Below are 7,517 nucleotides of genomic sequence, written 5' to 3' on the forward strand. Positions count from 1 at the left end.
GCCCTTGAGGTTTCTCCCCAATGTCCAGGCTCTCTACATCCACAAATCTAACACCAGGAGATTCTGCATGAGGAGAGGTAGCAAAGCAGCGGGGAAGGGCAATAGTTAAGCTTTGGCCAATTCAAAGAACCACCGAGTCTCAGCAGCCGTGTGGGCCCCACTCTGCGTTCTGAGTGCTTCCCAGCAGATCCAAAGAGGAGCAAAGGGGGAGACAGGCACAAATCAATGCCTAGATTCTGTCTGCCAGGATCCACAGGAGATTAGCGACAGCAGATGCCACTGAGGAAGAGAACAGAGGGCTGGAGGATGGGAAGGAGAGAGACTTTTCATTGAATTACCTTTGTCCTGAGTGAATGAGTATGTTACCCTCATCCATGCATGTTGGGGGGGAGGGTGAGTACCCTGCATCTGTGTGTATCTGTGTGTGGGTGGGTGAGTCATTTTTTTAAGACAGTCCAGGATGTCAGGTACAAGATAACAGACACACCCAGGCTAAAGATGGAAACCTGGAGCAGGCAGGAGTGCTGGGCCCCTGGCTGCCACAAACTGAGGACCCAGCAGAATCCTGAGACCTCATCCAGAGCCTCCTCCTTCCTTCCAACAGTCCTGTCCTGCAGCTGCAGGCAGACAGGTGACAAGCTCTCCTGGCATGGACCCCCTAGTCCCCAAGGCCCCCACCATTTGCCCAAGCCCCATAGGACATTCCCTGAGGAAAGAGATGGACCTAGTCCTCTCTCTGAAGTCTGAAAAGAGGCCTCCCCAGTGGCCCCGTCTATTCCTCTGTTTTCCCTTTCATCTGCTATCAGACCCCTACCTCCTTCAAGCAGGGGTTTCCTCACCTGCCCTTTGCATCAAGCTGTGCAGAAGCCCCTCTGTCCTGATACTCGGAGCTTTCGGCAATCTGACCTCACAGCAGGCATGGACTCCACACGCTACACCTCAGGACCCCCTTCTGCTCCTCCAGGGTGAACAGCTGTCCGGCAGAGGGGTCAGCGGCTCTGCCAGGCCCCCAGCAGGCCCTGGGCCCACTCTGCTCCAGGCAGCAGCTCTCCCAGGGACCAAAGGGCCCAAGTGACTTTTTCCTGGAACTCCTTCATCCTCCCCTACACCTCGTCTCCTGGCCCCGGGTCCAAGTTAAACTCTGCGATGCTGCAAATCTTTACTTGTTACAGTCAGTACTCAGATACGTAGCCAAGGCCAGCCATTCAGAGTCACGAGAGCAAAGCCATGGTTTCTGCATCTGCTGTAACACACTGATATGAGCACGGCAGGGCCAGAACGGGATGTTCCTAAACTCCCACTCCCGCCTCTGGCAGGGCTGGGCTTCGAGACTGGGTGTGGCAGGAGCTTCAGCCTGCAGACATCCCTAAAACCTTCTCTTGGGGCAGCTCGGAGATCACAAGCCACCATCCAGCTCCTCACTACCCTCCTCTTGCTGCCTGAAGAAAGGACATCTGCACTGGACATCCCTCACTGCGGGGGAAGGAGAAAACCCAGGGCCCCAAACCAGCAGGAAGCAAGTCCCTCTTCGGGGACCCACCAATACCTGTGTGTTCCCCAAAGAGCAATCTGACCCGGCCTTGCAAGGAATGCCAGTGCAGCCAGGGATCCCAGCTGGGAGGTGGGGATTCAGGGTGGGGCGCAGGCAGGGAAATTCCCCCGACACTCAGGGAAGAGAGAAACACTAGTGCAAACAAAGAACATACTACAATCCCAACCCTAAAAACATCAGCACTGTCCATGCACAGTTCCCAGCCAGCCACCATGGCAACAGGCCAGAGCTTCCTAGGATGAACTACAATAATATTTAGGTGGGTGGAGGGTACCAAGCAATTACATTTAAGAAATGATATCACACCTGGCCTTCACCAAAGGCTCCTCAGGGGTGGACACTTCCTCAGCAGTGGACAGAGAAGGGAAAGGGTCTCAAAAATCAGACTCCGCGGTGACCCAGTCTTGCAGTGAAAGTTTGTTTGTGACCAAAGGGCTCATGTCCCCTATCATCCCTGCCAGGCCTGAGTTTGCGAGACCAGATGATCAGTGCTTTAGAAAGGAGGAGATTTATCAGTGCAGACCAGCCATGTTTTCTACCTCTGGAGAAGATGCAGGGAGGAAACAGAAATGGTGGAGGGAGCGGTCAGCCATCCCCACCCCCAAAGTGAGGTCCGTGGGGTGTTTGGCTATCATGCACTTCCCCAAGAGGACAAGACAGGCCACTGGGGCCTGAAGCTTTGCCCTGCCTACCTGGCCTTAACAACCATGTCATTCTGTGTGCCTCTGATAGCTGAATAAAAAAAATCAAGAGCCTACCATTAGAACAATTTCAGGGAAACCAAAATGAAATTCTCAAGAAGGAAAGGGAGGAGGTAGAATGGGAAAGAGGGTGAGGCTGCATGGGTTCCATGGGTTCCTGTTTCCTAAGCCCCAGCTTTCTTGATTCCCTAATTTGAGGAAGCCCAGGTAAGTTCTTGAAGATAATGTCATAAAACAAATAAATAAAATAGGCAAATATCAAAATCCCAATGGCTCTGTGACCTTATCCTCATACATAGCTGTACAAAAATGCATGTATAATTTTGTCTACCCATCCACATTGAAGAAAATTCTCTTTTTTAAGGAAAAAGACACCAAGTATTTGGATTTTCCACTAGAAAAATGTTTTTATTGTAAAAATTTGGAGAAAATACTAAGATGACTAAAGATAAAGGAAAATAATCAACTGTAGCACTGCTATCAAAAAAGAAGGACTCACCTGGTGGAAAAGACTACGTGAAAAACAACAACAAAAACCCAAGACAAAACAAACAACAACAAATAAGAAGAAGAAAAAAACAACTCCTCATTCTGAGGGCTGTTTGCAGAGGGGGCCCCTCGCGGGTGGGTCAGATCTTACGGAGATTTGACAGGGAATCCAGGAGTGAAGCGTACCTTTTCCTTCCCTCCTGAGCCTCCCGTCTCCTTCAGTAGGATGCCCACAAAGGTGCCAGAGGCAACACTAGCTCTTCTCCGCAAACTCAGACAAGATACTGAAAGGTCATGAGTGTGCGTCGTGTGAGTAAGGCTCCACAACTGGCCAGGTGTGGGGCAGGTCAGGGGAGCTCGGCAAGGCACAGGGAAGGAGCGCTGCCCAGACAGAGGTGTGCAGAGGTCTCTGTGGAGCCCAAACGCCAAGTGTCTGGGTCAGAATGTGCTGATGCCTTTGGCTGAGTGAGTTGGGATTCCAAGCTCTGGCAGAAATGACCTCAGTCACCGTCTGCCCCACAGATGATCGGGGGAGACCGGTTGCTGATCAGGGCAGAAAGGCGGCCATCTGGGCTCCCCACCACAAACCAGAGCAGTGTGGTGAGCACAGCAAATAGTTCTCTTATTTCACAATGTGTACAGACTGATGCTTGCTGAGGAAACCTCCACACCCGATCAAGTCATCTTTTTTTTTAACCCTCTTATCTAAACACTGTCACAAGCAGTCACACAAGCCCAGGACAGGGTTCATTCACTCAAAATGCACTGCCTGAGTGGCTGCGACATCACTGGACAGATGCTCAGCTAGCCTCTGCCCCATCCCAGAGGCCACACAGGGTTCCAGCTGGGCACAGAAGTGGATTACAGCCTTGCAGGGTTTGCCGGCCAGTGGGGGAGGTGGGCACTTAAGACGGAGGGTCGTGGCTGGTTAAAAAGCGGAGGGAAGGCTGCTCCAGATTAAAATAGGCATAAAAAGACTAGCAACCAAATGTAGCATACAGACTTGGATCCTGATTCGAACAAACCAATTCCGAACGTCCTTTCGGAGACAATCCGGGAACTCTTAATACGGACAGATGAGACCGAAGAACTATTGCTCATTTTATTACATGCTATAATGGCAATGTGGTTACGGAAAAAAAAAAAAAAAAACAAACATTCTTTTAAAAATAGATATATACTGGGTTAGATAGGGGCAAAATGACATGGTATCAGAGATTTGCTTTAAAATACTTCAGGAAGAAAAGACAGAAGGGGAGAAAAATAAAGAGATGAAGCCAACCCGGTGTAATCTTGATGACTGTTGAAGCTAGATAATGAGTATATGGGGCTCATTATATTATTGTCTTTATTTGTTTGAAAATGTTCGTGGATATGGTAAAATAGAGGATGGCAGTACACTATGGTGGACAGCTTAATGAAGACTGGTACAAAAGGCTAAGGGAATACGGAGCAAAGAGCAAGGAGGATTTGTAAGAACCAGGAAAGAAATCTGCTAAGTTTTGTGAGGGTTTTAAAAGCCATTTCATAGTGGGGTGGGAAGCCATGTTCACAAAGAATTATAACAGAAGTTGGGGACTAGTGAATGCAGCGAGGGAGCGGCCCACACCACCCCTCCAGACTACAGAGCACAGCCACCAGATTTTCCTGCTTCCTTCAGTCCTTAACTCACCACCTCAATCTCATTCATACAGACTGAGACCAGAAGCCTAGCTTGGTTACTCACTAGCCACGTGAAGCAAGCGGGGGAGGGGGGTACTTTCAACCTTCCCCAGTCTCAGTCGCCTCATCTATAAAATGGGGACAACCCCAGTCACTTCTTTGGAGGGCTAATGTGGGGACCTACTGATATAAACAGTGAAAATTCCCCACATGATGAACAGTATTCCCTTCCCTGGCTCTTTAAACAACAGAGACTTTTAGCCCTGGCAGGGCTTCTAAGACGAGCAATGTTCAGCCCAAATTTTCTTGCGTCCATACTCTACCCCTCCAGCCAGAATGAAGGCTCTCCACCAAGAAGGCAGGACCTCTACCCTTCAGAAGCAGGGAGTGAAAGGAACAGGTCCATGGTTGTTGACAGGCACACCCAGATGAGGGTATGGACATGGGCAGAGAGAAGAAACACACCCCAATTATAGGCAGAGGAGGGTTACCCAACTGTTCCTTTGCTCCTTGCTGCTCCTGGGAATGGGCCTTCAATGAACATAGCTAAAACCAGCCTTAGTCCATAAGATGCTTTTTAGTAAAGTACAACTGGTTGGTATTAGGCTAATCATGATTTTCTTTTAGAAGAGAGGGATGAGCAGAAAGCCAGAGCTCCAGGACTGAAGAAGGAAGGTGGCACAGATAAGAAGATCTGGGGATCTCAATCACCTTACAACCATAACTAATATAGCTTAACAACTGTCCCCCCAAAACAAAACAAACAAAGTCAGGATCAGATCTAAGGTAGAGGTTATTTCAGCTAATAGTCTTCCTAGACTATCCCAGAAACCAACTTTCAGAGGTGAGACCAAGTCAATGGCACAGGCAGGCTTCCTCCCCAGCCCCGCACCCCCCATAGTACCCAAACACCAGCAGGTCAAATCCCTCCCCAGTACAGCATGACCAATACCAGCCATTCATCTCTGACCAGAGGACAGAGTGAGCAAGTGGTCTGCAGGTTGAACAACCTGGGCTAACCAGGGTCAGTTCAAGTGCTTTGCCAAAGAAGCAGCCTCTGAATCTTTAGACAGAATCTTTTCAAAGGCCAGGAGGCTCCAATCAGCACAAGGGAGTGCCATGATCCTGCAGACATCACTTTCTAGAGCCACAGGGCAGCAGGAAGAACACTGAATATAGTTCTGGCAGAGCCTGGTCCAAATCCTGGCTCAGCCACTTTCTGTGTGACCTTGGGCACTTATGCTACCCGAGTCTGTTTCCCCACATCTAAAATGAGGAGGGCAAAACTGAGTGTTTGGATAATAACCATGAAATCTGCTGCAAAAGTGCCACAGGGCAGGCCCTGTCTGTCCGTAGGCACGTAATAAATCTGTCTTCTGCCCAAAGGCAAGCTCTTCCTGCAAGAAGTCTTCAGAACATCAGTTGGGGCTGTCCTGGAGACTTGAGGCCCTCTTGTTGGCCCCAGGAAGGGGACAAGAAAAGAGCTGGTCCAGGTGCCAGGCACCCAGGCACATAAACACCAGAGGGCCAACCCGCTGCTGGCTTTCTTTCCAAGGGACCTGCCCACAAGGGGGCCAGCTAGTGACTTCACCCCCCGGCCCCCCACCGCCTGAAACCACAGAAGACTAGAGTGAGCAAGGGAGGCTGACAGCAAGAAGGTCCACATACTGCCACCTCAAGTCCCACAAGGCAGGATGGCCCTCCAAATAAAAGCTCTTTTGGCCTTAAGAACCCAGGTTACAGAATTAACAACGTGGAAAGAGGCACACGTTTACTCTGGTTTCAACACGCCTCTTCCCCATCCAGCAAAGGCTATGATTCCCAGCTCTGCGGGGAGGCTGGCCTAGGATGAAGTTAACCCCACTTGCTCCAGTCCGGAAGCCAGGTCAGCGGTGGCAGACGCTGCCGGCAAGACCCCATTTCTTCCCAGAGCTAGTACAGACGACGACAACGAAAAGGGAGGCGCAGACGCCCCCGCCGGGTGCTCCCAGGCCTGGGGTGCGCCTGGACTGCTGGGGGATACACGACAGACAGGACAGCGCCGCTGTCCCCTGACCACCTCCACGCCCGGGCCCCAGACTCAGTCCCAATCCCAGCCCGCAGGCGGCCAGGCCACTGACATTTGGCCCAACTTAACTTCCTGTTGTTAAGGAGGGAGAAGAACCGCGGCGGGTAGGGAAGCGCCCAGTGAAGACCCGGGAAAGAGCGTGAACAGAGCAGAGCCCAAATTATGGGAAAGCAAAGTTTGGGGATGGTCTGCCCCTGTGGCATGCGGTACTGCGGGCGCGTCGCGCCCACTCCGTGTTGACGTTTGGGGATTTTCTCGGCTTAGAATTGCAGGGTTTGGGTGTTGGGGCGGAGTAGGAGGTAGTTCGGGGTACGGGTGGCAGGCTTTTATTGCGTTCTAATCGATTCAGAGACCTATCGGGCAGCCCCAACCTCCCCGGGCAGGGCCACCTGCTTGCCGGACGCCCCGCGGGGTGGGTTTGAAGCGAGAGATGCTGCGGCCGCACCTGACTGTCCCCGGCGCGGGCCAGGGCGCAGAGTCCAGGCTCGGCTGCCATGGTCCCCGCCCGCCCTCCAGACCCTCCCTCCCTGGAGCCCCGCACCCCACCCCCCTTACCGAGATCCGCGCCAGCCACCGAGCCTCGGGTCAGCTTCTGCCTTCACCTCGGGCCGCGCACGCGGCGGTCAGGACCCGCAGGCCGCCTGCGGAGCTGGGAGCTAGGGAGGCAGCCCCGCGCAGCCTTAGCCAGGCGAGCGCCTGCACTTCTGCGCCGCGCGGCTGACTGCGCTGGGGGCCGCCCCCATCGGCGGCGCGGCCAATGACAGAGCGGCTGGGGGCGCGCCCCGCCCCCGACCCGAGGCCCGCGGCCAATGGCAGTGCGGCGCGGAGCCCACCCCAGCTCCTCGCCCGCTCCGCCCCCACGGGGCCAGCTGTCACCGCGTCTGCCGGCGGGCGCACGTGGGCTGTAGCCGTGCCCCGAGCGCAAGGAGCCGCGGGCGCTCCCACCCAGACCAGCACAGGTCTGAGACCAGCGGGGGGCCGATGAAGGCGGGGCGTAATGGTGCTGCTAGATGAAAACCTGGGTGCTAGTATCCTAGTGTCGGCG

At 53.1% G+C, this 7,517-nt stretch overlaps 1 protein-coding gene across 3 annotated transcripts in view; it reads right to left on the reverse strand.

The window, feature by feature from the left end:
* MICAL2 (microtubule associated monooxygenase, calponin and LIM domain containing 2) overlaps window positions 1-7,151 on the reverse strand; it is a 137,478-nt gene extending 130,327 nt beyond the window's left edge. For all 3 annotated transcript variants that reach the window (XM_034995503.1, XM_034995502.1, XM_034995505.1), the window contains exon 1: window positions 7,028-7,151. The gene's annotated coding sequence lies outside the window, so the exon portion shown is untranslated. The remainder of the gene's footprint in view (window positions 1-7,027) is intronic.
* Between the last annotated feature and the right edge of the window lie 366 nt (window positions 7,152-7,517).

Source organism: Mirounga leonina, unplaced genomic scaffold (genome assembly GCF_011800145.1).
Source record: "Mirounga leonina isolate KUSES-001 unplaced genomic scaffold, KU_Mleo_1.0 Mir_92, whole genome shotgun sequence".
Taxonomy (NCBI): domain Eukaryota; kingdom Metazoa; phylum Chordata; class Mammalia; order Carnivora; family Phocidae; genus Mirounga; species Mirounga leonina.